Source organism: Mustela nivalis (genome assembly GCF_964662115.1).
Source record: "Mustela nivalis genome assembly, chromosome: 10".
In the NCBI taxonomy this organism is placed as follows: Eukaryota; Metazoa; Chordata; class Mammalia; order Carnivora; family Mustelidae; genus Mustela; species Mustela nivalis.
In genome coordinates this window covers 16,463,380-16,480,296 of record NC_139029.1, presented here as the reverse complement: position 1 = coordinate 16,480,296, position 16,917 = coordinate 16,463,380, and the positions used below count along the sequence as shown (strand labels likewise).

General features: G+C 48.6%; 1 protein-coding gene across 6 annotated transcripts in view; it reads left to right on the top strand.

Moving 5' to 3' along the window:
• The first annotated feature begins 1,211 nt into the window (after positions 1-1,211).
• Positions 1,212-16,917, top strand: part of CNR2 (cannabinoid receptor 2) — a 33,064-nt gene continuing 17,358 nt past the window's right edge. For 2 of the 6 annotated variants that reach the window (XM_082687605.1, XM_082687608.1), the window contains exons 1-2: positions 1,212-1,433; positions 6,983-7,210. The gene's annotated coding sequence lies outside the window, so the exon portion shown is untranslated. Of the gene's footprint in view, positions 1,434-6,903; positions 7,211-16,917 lie in introns of those variants that run through there. The other 4 variants (XR_014299781.1, XM_082687609.1, XM_082687606.1 and 1 more) reach the window with 2 other exon arrangements.

Genomic DNA, 16,917 nt, shown 5'->3' with positions numbered 1-16,917 from the left:
CAATATATATCACATCTATATACTGTCTATATATATACCACATCTTCTTTATCCATTCATCAGACATTTGAGCTGTTCCCATAGTTTGGCTACTATAGATAATGCTGCTGTAAGTATCGGGGTGCTTGTATCCCTTTGAATTAGTATTTTTGTATTCTTTGGGTAAACATCTCCTGGTGCAATTGATGAATCACATAGCAATTCTATTTTTAACTTTTTGAGGAACCTCCATACTGTTCTCCAGAGTGGCTGTACCAGGATTCTCATGCTCGTGTTTTCTCTCTCTCTCTCTTAAGCATAAATAAAATATTTTTTGAAAAATGAAAAATAAACAATACGGAAGACTTTTAAAAAAAAAATGTGTTTGTCAGAGAGAGCACACAAAGCAGGGAGAGCAGCAGGAGGAGAGGGAGAAACAGACTTCCCACTGAGCAGGGAGCCCCCTATAGGACTCGATCCCAGGACCCGGGGATCCTGACCTGAGCTGAAGGCAGAGCTTAACTGACTGAGCCACACAGGCATCCCAGTAGGGAAGACTTTACTGAATACTGCAATAGGGGAGAGACATGGGGCTCTACTCCCAGCATAGCACAGATAGCTAGGGATTCACTGCCAAAGAACGAGGTAAAGCGTCAGTGGACAGAAAGTCACTCACAGAAGACCTCCACCATAGGGACACTCTAAGCCAGCCTAACGGGGTTCTTGTTGAAGGGAGGCCAAGGACTTGGACATCAAAGGTGAGAGATGAGGAGCCCAGCTAAAGTTCCATCAGAGTCTTTGTCAGCAACAACATCTCTCTCTGTGTTTCCACTTGTCCCTGATATTTATATGATGCTTTCCAATTTTTGCGTATAAAAGTTAGGTAGTATTAGTAGTTAGGAAAACCGAGACTTAAGGAAACCAAGTCCCTTGCCCCAGGTCACATAGCTGTTCTCAGGCAGAACTGGGAATAGAGGCCCAGGTCCATCTGTGTTTAGACCCCAGATGCCTATTATCCTGCTTCTCAAAAATCCAAACCCAGCGTTCTGTTACTGAAGATGCCCCAGCGGAGTGCTATCTTGGAACTGGGGTGCTACCCCACCTATGCTTGAACAATTGTCTGAGCTCGGTCATGAGCGCCCAGGCTATTAATGAATGCTTCAAGTCTCAGATCTGAGCGCACCCCAGCCCACAGTGCTATTTATAGCATATGGGCTGTTTACTGCTGGGGCTGAGCAGGCCACAAGGAGAAAGAACAGACTGAAATACTCCCTTGCAGGGGTTGGGCACCCAAACCCAAAGTTTAGCTCCAAAGTCCAGTTCTGTTGATCATCCCATAAGGTATCTCTTCAACTGTCCTCTCTCCTCTGTCCCCAGGGCCCCGATGGGCATGCTGAGTCCCTCAACAACTCTGGCCTGGATGCGAGGCAGCCTAGAGGGAAACACCGCGAAAGGTCAGTGATGGCCACCTCCTCCCTGCAGCAGGTTCTGGGGGCAATTTTTGTATTTTCCTGAATTTCAAAAATGTCTTTCTTGAAAATTATTGCTTGTTCTGGGAGACCCTTGGGTGAGTTTATTCTATTTTTTTTTTTAAGATTTTATTTATTTATTTGACAGACAGAGATCACAAGTAGGCAGAGAGGCAGGCAGAGAGAGACGAAGGGATGCAGGCTCCTCTGCTAAGCAGAGAGCCCCATGTGGGGCTCGATCCCAGGACCCTGAGATCATGACCTAGAGCTGAAGGCAGAGGCTTTAACCCACTGAGCCACCCAGGTGCCCCTGAGTTTAGTCTTAAGCAGACCCCTTCCGTCTGTAGCTCATCGTCATTGCACTCTGGGCAAGGCCCCTCTCCTGCATCAATTTACTAATGTACTGAATTTCTTTTCTCCCCTTTCCTCCCTCCCACACCACAGGTAGCCCCTCTGTGTTACCTCTTGGATCCCTAAGTCTCCTTGACTTTAATGTATCCTTGCAAACTATGCTGCACTGCTTTCTAGGAGTGGGTGTTCTTAATCTACAAAAATAGTAGATTAGATAGTAGAATAGATCCTCGCTCCCTGTCTCATTCAGGGTCTTCTCTTTTGTAATTGACATCTCCCTCTGTGGACATCCTCCATTACTGCTATTTACTTTCATAATCAGAGAAAAACCCTCACAGCTAACCAAGGCTGAGTCTGAGGGATTTCAAGGGGAGCTGGGGAGGGACGTGAAGTCACACATTTCCATCTTCTGAAACACAAAGGCTATGCCTTGGAAAAGAGGAGGTACTCCTGCAGAGGGGATGTGTGGGTATTCATCTAGAAGTTTCCAGCTATCCTCACTGGGAGGGGCAGGAAGGGGAAGCAAATGGGTCCCAAGGGAAATGCCAGAGCCTCACTCTATTCGATTACAAAATCAAGGAATTCCACTCCTTTTGAGAAGTCCTATAGTGTGGCCACTTGAGCCCGTTCCCACAAGGAGCAGTGAGCAGAGCTGAGAGAGGCCAGGGCTCGACCGCCAGCCTTGGCTCTGAAGTCACAAACAGCTCTCCACCTGCCCCTGCACAAAGCTGTGTTTGCAATACTGGCCTTAAATTTTAGCAGATCCTTCAGCCTCTTCAAGGGTTTAAACACTGACCCCACCCCCCAACACCTTAAGAATTACATTCCAAGGATGCTAAAACCTGGCCTGCAGACTACTGCGACCTGTCTTAGCCACTGCAGACCACCTTAATTGATCAGAGACATTTTCCTACTGAGCTCATACTCAGCTTCAGAATTCTTCTCGACCCTATGGTCGGGTTAACACACCAGACTCGGCACTAAAGCTAAAATCTAACTGCCACTATTAGAAACCCAATCATCTCATCTTTTAGAGGAGACTAAGACCCAGTGAGGGGAAAGGACTTGCCCAAGGTCTGTGGAGCTTGAGGATAGCATTGCCTAAGGATTAACATGATGATGCTAACCAAGTCTTCTCCTGATTCCAATTTGCTTCCAAATAAAACTTGAGTGACTTCACCTAAGTTGACTTGGTCACAAAACTTTATTGAGCATGTACTAGGTGCCAGGCATGACAGCCAGGTGCAGAGGATACAGCAGTGACTATGATGTGCTGTGATGATGACTGTGACTGTGCTGTGATGGGGTGGACGGTCATCTGAAAGGGAAGGACAAGAACTATAATGTAAGACATGTTTACGACTGTGGGGCTTGACCTTGCCTGGGTAGTCAGGGAGGGCCTCCCAGGGGAGGCAATGGCACTGCAGCTGACATCTGAATGATGAATTAGGAGGGAAGCGATTTCTAGTTGAGGGAACAGCAAAAGACTCTGTTGATGGAGAAAGTAGGGCATCTTTGAGGAACTGAAATAAGGCCCCAGACCCCAGTGGCTCAAATCTAGAGGGGAGAGGGGAAGAGGCCTCACCCCTACCCCAAATCCCTACCTCCCACCCCTGCCCTGTTGAGCACCTCTTCATTTTTTTAACATGTGGATATCGTCTAATAATATCCAAGCCTTTTGCTCTTTTCTCTTAGTATTATATTGTGAGCATTTTCCAAAGTGATTGTGATTTTTTTTTAAAAACTTCCTTTCTAACAGCTACAATTACACTTCAGCACATCAATTACCATAATTTATTAAATAACACCTCTATTATTGGGTGCTTAGAATGCTTCCTGGTTCTCACTATCATAAATAATACCAAGGTAGCCATCTTTGATCACCTTTGATCATATGATTAATTTCTTAAAATAGATTTCTGCAAGTTAATTACTGTTTCAAATGCTATGAGCATGTTTAATATTCATAAGAGCAACAAAAGCTTTGTGCAGTGTTGTCTCACCTAATACCTGCGATCACCCTTTGAAGATTCTCAGGTGAGGAAGCTAAGGCTTGCAGGGGCGCATTTGACCCAGTTGTCACACAGGTGACAAGGGAGCTGGTTAAGAAACATGGACTGTGGGGTGCCTGGGTGGCTCAGTGGGTTAAAGCCTCTGCCTCCAGCTCAGGTCATGGTCTCAGGGTCCTGGGATCGAGCCCCACATTGGGCTCTTTTCTTGGCGGGGAGCCTGCTTCCTCCTCTCTCCCTGCCTGTCTCTCTGACTACTTGTAATCTCTATCAAATAAATAAACAAAATCTTAAAAAAAAAAAAAAAAGAAAGAAACATAGACTGTGAGGCCCACCTGGTCTTGTCAAATCTGCATCTCTAGACTGTGAGCTCTTCCAGCCGTCCTGCTGATTCTGATGAAGTTAAAGTTTCAGAATCATCGGGTGCCTGGGTGGCTCAGTCGGTTAAAGTGTCTGACTTTGGCTCAGGTCATGATCCCGGGGTCCTGGGATGGAGCTTCTTCCTGGGGCTCCGCATTCAGCAGGAAGTCTGCTTCTCCCTCTAACCCTCCCCCCACTTATGCTTTTTCTCTCTCAAATAAATAAATAAAAATCTTTTTTAAAAAGTTAACAGTAAGAAAAAAATAAAGCTTGAGAAATATCCACCGTATTCAAGATCCTCATTTCCGGTTGAAAAAATTAAGACCAGAAAAAGAAAGTGCTTTGTCCCATGTAACATAGCTTCTACCCAGGGCCAACAATGAAGCCTTGGTCTAGACCACTTCCAAAACCTGTACTCAAACCTCCATCCTACACTGGAAAACCCAGTGTCAGCTTCCTTTCTTTCAGGTCACACTCCCACTAAATGTATGCGCGTGTCTGTCTCAGCACATGCTTGCTGATGTGCTATTGGTATGGGGTTTTTTTCTTAGTTTGATAAGTGAGTCACCACAATTTAAATGTGCCGTATGCAACCCCCCAGAAGAGTACTTATAGTAAAACTTTGTAAAGATAACACAATCTTTTCCCATATAAAAATCACCACCAACATTTGTGTTTAGTAAATTAAAGTAACTGGACGTCAGGCCTTTAAAAGCGAAATGAATAACAGTTTGGTCAAAACTTATCCCACAGGCTTGCAAGTGAACGCTGTTTTCACGTTCCTAGGTTAATTCAGGCACCAGCATCTGTATGGGAAACAGAGTCACCTAAAGGAGCCAGATGACCCAGATGTTAATGATTGCTTCCCCAGGGCCTGCTGGGAGAGATGCCATCTGAATACTTCTCCCTCCGTTGGGCGCTGGATACAGCCCTGCCTGAGGCCCAGCATGAGATTGATGCCTCCAGTAGATGGCAGAGTCTCACAGAACATGGGCTGGTGAGGCTGGCTGTCCCCACTGGAAAAACCAGCTGGAGAAGATCAGCTCCTGGGTCCTCCCCCTCCAGATGCACCCTCCCTCTCTGGGAAAAGAGAAAAGAGACTTCCTGTGTGGGTCCCATCAGCCCTGCGCAGGGTACCTGGGGAATCCAGAGATCCTGGACCAAGCCTGCAAGAAGGGCCTTTACCCACCGTCTCATCCGGGCCACCCAGGATGTGTCCAAGGACCAACAACATCCCCTGGAAACTTGTTAGGAAGGCAGATTCTCAGACATCTCCCCGCCCAAGCCAACTTCAGCCGGGAGCCTAGGGTGGGAGGAGCAGCAATCTGTGTGTTAACAAGCCCTCTGGGTGATTCCAATGCATAAGGAAGTTATAGAAACACCAATTAACTCCAACTTCCTCATTTTAGGAATGGGAAAATACGGACTAGACAAAGGAAGTGAACCCACAGCCGGGCAGTGGCTGAGACCCCACTATTACCCAGATTCCTGATGTTTGCTCCCCCTTAGTCTTTGTTGTCTAGCATCCTCTGCCTCCACTCCCTGGAGGTCAGTAGAACCATCCCAGCTGTGCCATCTTCAGACGTTGCCAGATGTGCCCTCTGTGTAAGGTTGCTGGAGAAAATACAGAATGCTCAGTTAAATGTCAATTTCAGAGAAACAACAAATAACGTTTCAGCCTGTGTATGTCAGATACTGTCATCCCATATTTTTACTTGCTGAATCTGGCCGCTCTCTGCCTCAGGGGCAGAATCTCCCTTCCTGAGAACCACTGGCCCAGGTCCATTCCTTGGGGTCTGGGATGTGGGGGTCGTAAGTAAAAATATCGGATGAAATAATCAATTGCCATTCATTGGGGAGGGCAGGAACTTTATCAGACTCATCTCTGTACCCCTAGGAAGAAGTAGATTCTCATTTTACCTATCCGATAAACCATAAAACAGACTCTTAACTACAGAGGACACACTGTGGGTTGCTGGAGGGGACATGGGCGGGGATATGGGGTATGGGATATGGGTGATGGGTAGTCGGAACTCCTAATGATGAGCACTGACGGTTCACCTGAAACTAATATGACACTGTAGGTTAACTAGCTAGAATTTAAGTAAAAACTTGAATCAATCAATCTTCTCCCTGAGAATAGGATGGAAAACCCTTTCTCAGTACCAGGTACCTGAATACTTACTAAGCCGGGGACTGGGCATTAGGGACACAATCCCTGCCTTCAGGCAGCCTGTGGCCCGGCAAATAGAAATGAAAAATGGGGTTGGTTTGGACTCACATAGCATTTTTTAAAAGATTTGACTTTGTGGTCAACATTTGAAAATTGGAAGCCATTTTTACATAAAAGTCAGGATTTCTATTCTCTCTTGGAAAATGGGGCACATGTTCCAAATGCGTGGGACAACTGGCCCTTGGGTCTGCATTCCCATGCAGCAAGGCCAGGCCCTTGGTGAGAGAGGCCAGCTGCCGTTGACTGGGTCATGTGTCCCCGGCCCCCCAGGGCCCCCCACAACTCTCTGTCGTCCCATACCAGCACCCTTCACCCAGTTCTGTTATCTGGCGGGTGCCTATAGGCACTGGATTTCAAAGCTCTGATCTGATAGGCAGGAGGGATTGGAATGGAATGTCCTTCCAGGTGATCTGTGTAAGGCTGATGCTGTACCTCCATTTTGCAGAAGAAGAAACTAAGGTTTAGGAAGATTGAGTGAATTGCTCAAGGTCCTAACAGCTACGTTGGATTAGAGGACTCCAGGGCCTATACCTATGCCCCACCCTGACCAGGGTTCCTTGTGAGAAATAGCTCAATTACAGGGACAAAAAAGCTGTGGCACCGGGGACCCAGAGGGGAAGTGGTGACGAGGACGGAAGGCCAGACCTCCTCATGCTCACTCATCTGTGAGAAAGAGTAAACGCGAGAGAAAGCCAACTTGGGTGGCTGAGAACAGGAGCTCTGACTGGGACCCAGGGCAGCTCCCAGACACACAACCACCAGGACTCCTCAGTGCCCGGCGGGGCCTGGAAGCTCAGCCACAGACCACAGTGAGTAACTTTCTGTTGTTGTTTTATTTGGGGGCCTCTTCCTCATTTCAGAGAACCTGTGTGTTTTGTGAAACCTGTGTTCCTCCTTTACCCCTTCTCCCCAGGGATGTCAGAAGCTGGGAGGGCGGGGGGTCTGTCCAGGGGCGGGAAAACTGATCCCCTATGGGGAGGACTCCTAAGGTGTGTGAGGACCACTCACAGGAAGGCTCGGGGCTGTGCGGTCCTCACCCTTGGACAGGACCACGAATCAGCACTCACAGAAGGAGGTAGTCACCTCTACGCCGACAGCCTGACCAGGGTGGCTCAAGAGTGTGTTAGCGCCACACTAGACCCCGGGGAGGCCAAGGGTCTGTAGCAAGCCAGCACCCAGGTGACTCTCAGCTCTGGTAACTCCACGGCCTCAGGAAAATCCGCCCCCCTCCTTCCCACTCAGCTTGCTCTTCTGAGAGAGCAAGGGCCCAAGACCAGCACTCATGGGCCTGTGGGGAGGGCTGGCTGTGGCGACACTGGCTGAGAACCCCGGGATCAGCAAATGGCTTGAAGGTGGCAATTCGGATCGTCACACCATCTGCTGCTCCTGGGGAGTAGAGCTAAGGAGGAGGGGGCTGCAGGCTCTTTTTCCCTCGAATGGGTGGCAGGTAGACACCTTGAGGACACAAAGGCCAGGACTGAGGCAGAGAAGGGGCACAAAAGGAATTGGGGCAGACCCTGAGAGGCAGGACCCCAACGACGCTGGCCCTAGCATCAATTTCTACCAAAGAACCACTTCATCTTTTGGTGGGTTGAGAGCAGGTGGCTAAGGTGGGCAAAATGGTAGCACGGCTCAGCTGAGCAGAGCCCTCCAGTGTGTCTCCTGCCTTCCCTCCCCATCTTTGTTGCACCTGTTACTCTTACCCTGAGCTCTCAGATGTACACGGAATGTTCTTTGAGTCTTTCTCATTAAAGCACATTCAGTAGGACTCAGAGCTCTCACTCTACCAGACGGTCAGAAAAGGGGTCTCAGTGTGTAGTTAGCTTCTCTCCCTTGCCAGCATTGCCCACCGAATCCTAGGGGCTCATACAGAGCACGGAACAAGGGCGGCACCTGGTCTTCATGCTGCCCTGGCTTCTCCTATGATGGATGCCTGTTGTCCAAAGGGGTTGGATCCCTGAAGTCCAGCCTGTCCGCTTCCCTCATGTGCCTGGAGTCCAGATTCTTTGCCACAACTTGAAACCACTGTGCCTTGGATTGGGTTACCACCCAGTAACTTCACCCAGAGGCCCCACGATCTCCCTAAGACAGCAGAGCCCAGGATGTGAAAACTCAAGGGACCCGGGACCCGGGGACCACCTCTCCTGTGTCCTTGGCTTTGGATCACAGATAGAGGGTCTTCTCCCCACCCACCTGGGACCCCAGCTTCACTTTCTCACTGAACTCGGGCTTTCACAAAGAACAGAAAAAAGGGATCTCTTCACACAGTTTCTGCTTTCTACCTCAACCCTTGTAAAACGTCCCTTGGCTGGGAGACACCGAGGCTGCTTTTTGAAGGGAGACCAGCAGCTGTACCCAAGTCCTCCTCACTGATAGGTCAGGTGGCCTGAGATGAGCCGCATCACCCCCCCCCCTATTTTTTTTAAAGATTTTATTTATTTGAGAGAGAGAGAGCACAAATGAGGTGAGAAGCAGAGGGAGAAGCACACTCCCCTGCTGAGCAGGGAGCCGGATGGAGGACTCGATCGCAGGACCCCGGGATCATGACCTGAGCCGAAGACAGACACTTAACTGACTGAGCCACCCAGGTGCCCCTCACGTCATCTTTCTAACCTGTAGTTTCTCCAGCTCCAAAAATGAAGCCCAACATTACCATCCTGCCTCAAAGTGTTCACTACGTGCGGTAGCTCTGTTAGCTCTGCTGCCTTCTCTTGCCCGGCGCTCACAGCAGCCCTGAGAGAGCTACACCGTCAGTACCCACATCTGAGAGGTGAGAAACTGAAGCTCACGCAGGATTGAGACCTTGCCTAAGGTCATTCAGCTGGTGGTAAATGGCAAAGCCAAGCGTCAAGCCCCGGGCTGTCTGAACACAAAACCGGCTCTATTGCCATAAGAACCAGCGAGGGACCCTGCTCCGAGAGCTCCTTGAAAGCGCTGTGGTCCCTCGCAGCCCCGAGGAACCATCAGCCCCCTTCCAGCTAAGCTCAGAAAAGAATTTAAGACCCATTATTCCCTGTTCCCTCCATCTCCTCGGGAGAGAGGGGGTCCACAGAGCATGGGCTGTGTCCTGCCCCACCCCCATGCAGTGAAGACCCCCAAAGGTCAAGGAAAGAAAAGGACAGATCAGTGGGGTAGACCAGAAGGGCAGGATCCCCCCCAGGGTCATTAGGGCCAAGTGTGGGAAAGAAGGTTGCTGGGATCCCATCCAAACTGGAAGCATGTTGGTGAAACCTCTGGGCAGAAATGGGTTGGGTCAGATGTCCTGTGGGCTTTGCTGCCTCTCATCTCCTCCCCCACCCGCTCCTATCCCTACAGGGGAGCCCCTCAGTCTTCTACTCACATAGTGAATCAGAGGCAGCCCCTCCCACCACAACTCCCCTCTCCCCTCTGCTCTTCTCTCCCTGGGGGGTTGGGGCCACCCCAAAGTTCCTCTGAGAACCACAGCTGCCTTCACGGTGTTGCCTCTGCTAGACAGCAGATCCACACTCTTCGTGGATCTGTCTGGGTCCTGGGGGTATCTGACGGAGCTAAAAGCAGGGGACGGAGCCTGCTGAGAACCGGGAGGGGGTGCAAGGTATTTCACGGACCTTCTCCAAGACTTCACATGAGTCCTATCTTAATGGTACCCACTTGGCAGATGAGATCACCAACGCTCAGTCACAGCAGGTAAATGGCAGAGACAAGCCGCAAACCCAGATCTGTGTTTTCATTATTTTCCACCAGCTTTGCCTAACAGGAAGGGAGGTGTTCCAGAAGGTTCACACCATTAGAAGGTCATGAAGCTTGGTTCCATTTTTTTAAAAAAAATTAGTGAGTAATTATTTTGCTACTTAAAAGGTATTTTTCTCAGTGTGAGAGCTTCTTAAGATAAACAGAAGAATCAAAAGCAGAAGTTAGGGGCGCCTGGGTGGCTCAGTGGGTTAAGCCGCTGCCTTCAGCTCAGGTCATGATCTCAGGGTCCTGGGATCGAGTCCCGCATCGGGCTCTCTGCTCAGCAGGGAGCCTGCTTCCTCCTCTCTCTCTCTGCCTGCCTCTCTGCCTACTTGTGATCTCTCTCTGTCAAATAAATAAATAAAATCTTTAAAAAAAAAAAAAAAAGCAGAAGTTAGCAGTGATCAAACAAATGATGATCTAATTTCTTCCAACCAGGATGTTTATCATTTGGCCATTGATATACAGTTTTAGGTTGATCTTTTTCTTCATCATTTATTATTTAATTTACACCCTTAATGAACCAGATTAAAGACATGATGCAAAAGGAACTCTGATGTCAGAAACACAAGGAAATAAGGAGAAGAAAGTTGATCTCTTCCCTGCAAATTTACCTCAAGCCTTAAATTGTGTTTATCTGATCACATTTCTTATATAGCTTACCAGGGAAATTACTGCACATCCTGAAATTCTGAAAAGTGTTAAAAAGAGAAGGGCGCCTGCGTGGCTCAGTGGGTTAAGCCTCTGCCTTCGGCTCAGGTCATGATCTCAGGGTCCTGGAATCAAGTTCCGCATCAGGCTCTCTGCTCAGCGGGGAGCCTGCTTCCCCATCTCTCTCTCTCTCTCTCTCTCTCTGCCTGCCTCTCTGCCTACTTGTGATCTCCGTCTGCCAAATAAATAAATAAAATCTTTTTAAAAAGAGAAAGAGAAAATAACATGTGCTCTGTCTTCGCCTGTGTCAGGCTTAAAGGTGATCTCCACTTGCAGGGGACATGCAGGGAGATGCTTGCCAACAGGGACCTGAGATCTATTTTCTCTTGCTTAAGATTCTTCTAAAAAGGTCCAAATCAGCTGTCTAAGTGTCACATGTCAGAATTCAAACCCTCCAGTCCCGAAAATGATTTCCCTTCTCTTGTTATATCTCAGCCTACTTTAATGTCCATTTGGTCCCCCAATAAAACATCACTTCAAAATGTGTTCACCCACCAGGCCATCTCTTCCATCCCGAGTGTACAGAGATAAAAAACAGGTGCCCCTTGGAAAGTGAAGAGAAGTCAGAATTGCTCTTCACACATCATGCATGTATTATAAATGGTTTAAAATAAATGCGAGGGAAAATTTTGAACCGATTCTCTTATTGAAAATAGTACATTTGACTTAAAATCACTTCCTTCTTCACGGGCCATACAAAATCAAGAAATGGCCCAACTGGGACGCCTGGGTGGCTCAGTTGGTTAAGCAGCTGCCTTCGGCTCAGGTCGTGATCCCAGCGTCCTGGGATCGAGTCCCACATCGGGCTCCTTGCTCGGCGGGGAGTCTGCTTCTCCCTCTGCCTCTGCCTGCCATTCTGTCTGCCTGTGTTCATGCTCTCCCTCTCTCTCTCTGACAAATAAATAAATAAAAATAAAAATAAATGGCCCAACTAATTCCCATTGGGGTTTCTAACATGATATATTACTGTGAAACAGTTCCTGAGTCACAAGAGACTAGACACAATCCAGTCTGACCCCCTCATTCTATTTTATTTTACTCTTTCTGTTTGGGGCACGATCCTCAGAGAGCCCAGCACATAGACAAGAGACATAATGGTTAACATTTACTGAGGGTAGACTGAGTGCCAGCGAGGCACTGTGCTACGCATCTGCAATGTGCCGCCTTCTCCATTTACTCCTCACAACGGCCCTGAGTGGAGAAACTTTCATTATCCTCTTTTTACAGATGAGGACACTGAGGCTCCGGGAGGTGAGGCCATTTGCCCAAGAGACCACAGATCTAATAAGAGAGGCAGCAGCAGAACTCACAGCTATGACTTGGGGCTGCCTTTTAAACCTCTGTCTATATATTCCTCCTCTTTTTTTTTTTTTTTTTTTTTTAGATTTTATTTATTTATTTGACACAGAGAGAGCGAATGAGCAAGGGAGAGGCTGGGGGAGAGGGAGAAGCAAACTCCACACTGAGCACAGAGCCGGACACCGGGTTTGATCCCAGGACCCTCAGATCATGACCTGAGCCGAAGTCAGACACTGAACTGACTGAGCCACCCAGGTGCCCCTGTAAGTTTCCTTCTTAGCCTCCATTGATCCTTATCTGTTTATCACCTCCCTTTACGGAAGCAGGAGATGGAAACCCAGGTCTTCTTGCACGTTATGTACCAAGGGAATCAGTACACTGGGTCTGATCCCAAATTCCAGGCCAGAAATGAGAACATGCCTTCCTCTTCACCACCCCAGGCCCCAAAGCAAGCAGATACGCACTTGCACATTATTCGCTCTATCACAAAGGGGTAGGCGGAGTGTGTGTGAACATCACCTCCCCCGAGGTCTGGCCCGTCTCTGACTTCTCCCCATCTCTCCATGGCCTGATGGCCCACTCCAGATTTAATTCACTCATCAGCCTGCATTCAGCTTCTCTGTGACCTCTAACCACTCTGTCACCACCCAGACGTCAGTGGCCTCAAGCCTGTGCATCAGCCCCCTCGCAGGTCCCAGTTTCCTCAATTATAAAATGGGACTACTTCCAGTGCCCTGGTTGGCTTGTCATGCAGAATATATGAGTTAATATGTCAAGTGCACAGAACGGTGTCCAGCACACGGTATACAACAAGCGCTCACTCAGTGTTACTTCCTATTACTGTCATGCTCACTGCTGTTTCAAGAACTGGCCTGCTCTGTCACCACTCCTACCTGCTGGGAGAACCAGTCCGAATCGCAAACCCCACTGCGGCAACTAGAAAGAACCAGAATCAAAGTTAGGGTAGGGACCCTGCCCTTTAGGATCCGGGGAGCCAGGAAGAACTCAAGGAGGCTGGGGGAACGGCTCATGATTCCCAGTGTCCGCCACTCGGGAATACAGCCTATTCTCTGCTGTATAGAGAAGCCCCATAAAAAGTCCTCGTCATCATGGTTTTAAGGTCTTGTTTGCCCTACAAAGAGCACTTCATGGTCAGAAGGGGTGACCAGCCATCTCCAGGTATGATTTTAGCAATGTTCCCTAACTGGGGCGCCTGGGTGGCTTAGTCAGTTAAGTGTCTGCCTTTGGCTCAGGTGCTGAACTCAGGGTCCTGGGATCCAGCCCTGCACTGGGCTCTCTGCTCGGTGGGGAGTCTGCTTCTCCCTCTCTCTCTGCCCTCACCTCACCTCCCACTTGCACTCTCTTTCTCTCTCTCCCAAATAAATAAATAATATCTTTAAACACACACACACACACACACCACACCCTTTCCAATGACGGATAACCAAGCTTTCACACGTAGCCGGCCACCCTCAGGGTCACGGAGATCCACGCGCCGTGATCAGTCATTTAGACTTTACAGTGACTGAGCCTTCAAACTTTTCTGTAGCAGGTTTTCTTTGAAAGAGAGGTAGAGGCCTTTTAATTCCTATTATAAAGATGAAGGAGAAGGGCAGAGAATGGGAGCCCTGAATCACAGGGGAGCTCCCTGTTGGGACAGAACTAAGACACACGTCACCAGACAGCCCATCCTGAGACCCTCTGAACCCTGGGATCTGGTGAGGCAGGAAGCAGGGGACCTTATGCTACTCACGGAATTTCAAGGAGCCCCCCAGAAAGGATAGAGGTCCCCAGGAGAAGGCTGCAGAAGCCAGCTGAGCAACCGGGAGCAGAAGGTCTGATGATTACAGGTCTGAGCCTGGGTTCAAATTGGGCTCTGCCCTTCTGTAGGACCTCAGGCAAGTCACTTCGTCTCTATGTGCGTTGGTCGCCTTGTCTGCAAAACAGAGGCAAGGATAACAGCACTGCCTTCCCTTGCTTCTTGTGAGGATTAGCCAAGATCACAGGCAAAGCCATGCTTGGTACACAGCAAGTGGCATGTATTAAGGTGCAGTCGCCCACGATCCCACCCTCCCCCGTTTACAGCAGGGTAGGTGAGGCTCCGAAAGGTTTGTCCTAAGTCCTCTCGCCATTGAGCCTTTGGGAATCACTTCCGAAATGCTAAGCATGAGATGCCCTTCTCGCTGATACACACTCCGTCGGCCTTCTTTCCCCCTGTAAAGAGATCCATTGTGTCGCCTTTGGAAATCTTGAAGAAGGTCACCCTCCTTCAGGATTTTCACAAGTATCGGCAAGAAGTCCTTCAACCAATTCATTCGGCAAATATTTACCGAGTAGCTACCATGTGCCAGGCTGGGTGCCAGGCACTTGAGACACAGTAGTGACCGAAACAGACAACGAACACCTGCTCTCTTGGCGCTGAGATCCTGGCAGCTAACGGAGGCGCTGGCGGCCCTGGCTGGAGCAAACAGTCCAGGGAGGAAAGGAGGAAAAGGAGAGGGAAGAGATTGTTGCCCAAAGTATGGGAAAGATGCCCCTCCCTCCAGGCCGGCCACCAGCATCATGGCCTAGGACTGAGTTCTGACTCTGCCACCTGCAAGCTGCACCACCTTGGCTAAATCCATCTAGCTAAGCCTCAGCTTCTCATCTTAAAACAGGGAAAGCGGTGCCTGGGTAGCTCAGTGGGTTCAGCGTCTGGCTCTTGATTTTGGCTCAGGTCATGATCGCAGGGTCACGAGATTAAGCCCTGTGTCAGGCTCTGTGCTGGAAATGGAGCCTGCTTGGGATTCTCTCCCTCCATCCCACCCCTTTGCCCCTCCTACCCACCTCTCCCTTTTAGAAAAACGTGGGGGGAGTGGATGAGACAATCTATCCAAAAGTGCAATTTACAAGATAAAGGAGACTATGTGGGTAAAATACCTCTTAGAGTGCCCGCCACAAAAGAAGTATGACAGGACAGTGACGAATTCATTTTCTTCACCTACTTTAACCACAGTGACATATGGCCATGGGCTGAACGCAGAAGCAGAGATGAAAATCCAACTGCCCAGACCGTTAAGAGGTTCCCCCAAAGACATTCTCATGAGAAATATGTTATCTCAATTAGCGTGTAATAGGTATCTTCAATACATTTTTTAAGTTTTCAATTTTATCTTCTAATACAGTACATAGTAAAAGATGGAACCTACCTCAATGAGAGCCCTTTAGAATCTGGGTAACTTTTAGGAGGGTAAAGGGGTGCTGAGATAGCAGAGTTTGAGAACCGCTGCTCCAGGCTTTCCTGAGCTGGCTTTCTCACGCCAGCTCGTCTGCAACCGAATGGCGCCCCCCCCACCACCACCTTGGTCTGAGGTTACACAGCCTTCAGTTCCATCCGAGACTGGAACCTGTCTCCTTGGCCCAGGGCTCTTGTCTGGACTGCAGGCTGACAGGTGCTGACTTCCTTTTCCCAGCCTGGTTAATAATCCGTCAGACTCCCCGGCACTTCCCCTTTCATTCCCGTTCACTCAACACCAAACATCCTGAATGGAAACATGATCTTTTCCCTCTGTTCTCCTAACACTGTCCCATCCCCCTTCATGACTCTCAGCCTTTCTCCTTGACCCCCTTCATCAGCCCAAGGGCATGACAGAGAAGCCATAGTCACTCTCATTCAGTGCCAGTTAGCAAAGAACTTGCGGAAGTCAGAAGAAAGCTGTAATATGCATACGTATTTTATATATATTGTCTGGCTACTGTATATTTTACATATATATATATATATATATAATCTGCCATCAGTGGAGGGCTCACTGTGTTTCAGGCACCGTATTAAGCATGATGCTATCTCAATTAATTCTTGTGCCTCACCACCACCAATGAAGAGTGCGCTGTTTGTTTACTCCCATTTTACAGATGAGGAAAACAAGTGAATAAAGTAGTGACTTCATCTGAGGGCATAGAGCTAACGTTTGGTGGTGCCAGGACTGGAAGTCAGGTCTGTCTAACTCCAAAGCCCAAGAGCCTCACTGGCAAATCCTTGGAGGTGAGGAGATGAGGACTCCACCAGGTTGGTGGGGATAAGACTAAAATTTAGACCCACTAATGTAGCCAGGGAGGCATTACTGAATGAAATTGGTCAATAGAGGAAAAAGCCAGAAAGAGAAATGATGCAAATTGCCCCTGGGGCTAAAGACCAAAGATGGCCTGTGTCTGTTGTTAGAACCATCACCCTCGGCAGGGTCCTGCATTAGCTCCTGTCCCATTACGAACCTGACTTTGTCAAAGCACAAGGGCTCAAGTCCTAGTTCTGCCCGTCACTTGCTGTAAATTTTGTGTGACATGGCTTCTCTGAACTTGTTTGCTCAAGAAATGCTACCTGCCTCAGATAACAGTGGGGAAAATTATGCAAACTGTCAAATACGATATGGGCATTAGTAGTTCATTCCTTAAAAGGTACGTTGCTGGAGTATAAGGTAGCTGAAAAAAGGAAGAAGATATTTGAAAAGACTCAACCAAACTGTCCTGTGGGGAGATTTCAGATCAGTTAGTTGATTACGAAGAATTAAAGAATGTAAAATAACAGGATGGACCCTGGGGCTTCAGAGGAATGAACAAGACTGCGGGTTCCTGGGGCCCCCAGCAAGTTTCTTAAATCTCTGGGCCCCAATTTCCTCATCTGTAAAATATGGAAAATAATTATACCAGCTTTGCAGGGTTGTTTGGAGGTTTGAATGAGATAATGTGCGGAGAGTGCTGGTCCAGTGCCAAGCTTCATCATCGTTAGGCCCTGATCCTCTTTGCAGACGGCAGTGCA